At 46.4% G+C, this 2,413-nt stretch overlaps 1 protein-coding gene across 1 annotated transcript in view; it reads right to left on the bottom strand.

Annotated features, from left to right (window-relative positions):
* FRMD3 (FERM domain containing 3) overlaps window positions 1-2,413 on the bottom strand; it is a 273,161-nt gene that overhangs the window by 194,583 nt on the left and 76,165 nt on the right. The gene's annotated exons all lie outside the window — the stretch shown is intronic.

Below are 2,413 nucleotides of genomic sequence, written 5' to 3'. Positions count from 1 at the left end.
CATTCATATGCAAAAGCCTCTGCACACAGCTTGGGTGGGGCAGGGTCTCAGGGAATCAACAGGGCGGAGCAAGCAGCTATGGCTGATCCTCAGCCCTGCCCTAAGAGGCCCTGGGTTCAGTGTCCCGAGGTAATCGCTGCAAGCACCTCTGAGAGAAAGCCGCCCTCGAGTTCTGCCCGATGCCAGACAGTTCAGTTTCTCCCTGTATGAGTCTGGGTCCCCAGAGACTCACCCGGAACTGGAGTTCAGAGCAGTTTGGAGCTTGAGACTCCCTCCTGATTGAAAAAGACAACAGCTGCCTGGCATCAGTTGCCAGCCCTTTCCACGTGCTCCTCCGTACCTCTGCACTTTACTTCCGCACCTCCTCTGAGTCTCAGTGTGCTTTTCTCTTTCCTTCTAGTTGTAGAATTTCCACTCAGCCAGCCTTCCTGTGGTTCTGGATGATGTCTGTTTTGTCTTTTAGTTGTATTTTTGAAGTGGTTGTGCGAGGCAGCAATTTCCGATGTTTACCTATGCCGCCATCTTGGTTTCTCCACATTTCTTAATCTAAAAAGTTGGATATATGAGACCTAATTCACAGGATTACTGTGAGCATTGAGTGAGATGATGTTCACTAAATGCCAGTGCATTATCTGTCACATGGTAGGTGTGCAATAGATGCTTCTTTTTCTTATAAGACTCTACTGGAAGTCACAAATTCTCAGTGCCTAACCTAAATATACAGCCTACAGATATGGGTTTGAGGCTTTATTGTTTTTCTTTTTTAGTTTGAATACCTAAAAGTTGGTTCTTGGGTGTGTATATGAGTACCGTTTCAATGTAACTTGTCCTGAAGCCTTTACTGGTACACCTTTCTAATCTTCCTATAATTATTGCTAAATACACTTCTCTAAGGGACATTAAATCACATACCTAAAAATAAACATCTTTATCTGACGAGGAGCATGCCATCTCTGCCACAGTCTCCACTACTCCCTACTGTCTTGCCCCCGGCCCTATGTGCACATTTATGCTACCTGCCTGGCCCTGCAGGCATCTGAGTCTGTGACCTTTGCCCTTAAGCCAAGAATCAGAGCAAGTGGCAGACAGAGGCCGAGGCATATGAGAGGTGAAGAGCAGCAGCTCCAACAGCCCAGCCCCCAAACCCTGTCACAGACAGCCATGATTCCATGACAGCTATTGTACTGCTGAGGGTGGCTATGTTCCTCAGCAGCAGAGCCAAATCCAGCATTGCAGCTCTAAATCTGCAGGTGGCACCATGCAACTGGTAGCCTTGGTGAGACAGCCAATGCAAGTAGCAAATCAATATCAGCTCCATCTCCAAAATTCCACTGAACCTCAGAATAAAAGCAATGACCATGTAAATTAAGGCACTTGGGCCACTCTCCAATCCCCGCCTCAAGACCTCAGAGGGGGAAAGATGCTTGAAATCTAGTCTGATTTTCACTTTACTTTAGCCAAGCTGCCTTAAGCTATCCAAACCTTGAAAGCACCTCATCTCCACCAATTCCCAATTATCTTGGCAGCAGTGGAAGGAGCTGTGACCCAAATCTCTTCTTGGGATTTCTTAGCAGCTCTATGGACAAGGCTGGGAGAAGCAAAGGCAGACAGACCCTGACAGCAGACCAGCCCTCTTTAGAGATCCCCGCGTCTCCCATGGCCTGTGGTCTTGCCTAGCTCGTAGGAATGAAGGTCTTGTTCATATGAAACATGACTATGTTCATGAGCGGTACTTTGCTGAGCTGCTGCAGGCGGCAGGGAAATCAAAAAGGGAAATAGCATTTTTTTTGAGGGGCTATACTAGGGTTCTCGTTAAATGCTCTGAGGGCCTAGGGGCCACATTGAAAATATTTAACAACAGGGACAGCAAGGTGGCACAGCTAAATCAGAACAATTGGCCCACTAGCCAAAGATCCCTTGGAGAAAGTATCCACAATTTGTGGTTTTGAAAACCAAGCACATGTACTTTAAAATATAAAAAAAAAATTTAAAACCCTAGACCAGAACTGGCGAAGGGCTCTACAAGCATTGATGCAGCCTGCTGAGTGGCCGGGCCACTGCCTCCGAGGAGACAGAATGAGGCCAGCGAACAGCTGTAAAATGTCTTTTAGAAGAGGAACATCTGGTCTCGCTCCGGGATCACGGAAGTTTCCTGGCTGAACTCTGGGGTTATGGGGTTCATTGGTTTTATATAACAGGCCGTATTTCCACTAGAATCATACTGCCATCATATTATAGAACAGGACTTTAGAAATCAAATCCAAACACAGTGAGCTAGGCTGGCTAGTGACAGAGCCAGTCCAGAACACAGGCCCCTGGCTCCCAGTTTGTGGATATTTATTTATTTATTTATTTATTTAAAGCAGAACTTGAATTGCCCTTATTACAGTACTAAAGGCTCGGTGCATGAAAT

Source organism: Myotis brandtii, unplaced genomic scaffold (assembly GCF_000412655.1).
Source record: "Myotis brandtii unplaced genomic scaffold, ASM41265v1 scaffold266, whole genome shotgun sequence".
Lineage (NCBI taxonomy): Eukaryota > Metazoa > Chordata > Mammalia > Chiroptera > Vespertilionidae > Myotis > Myotis brandtii.
Note: the sequence above shows the minus strand (reverse complement) of the source record. Positions and strands in the feature narration are given on the sequence as shown.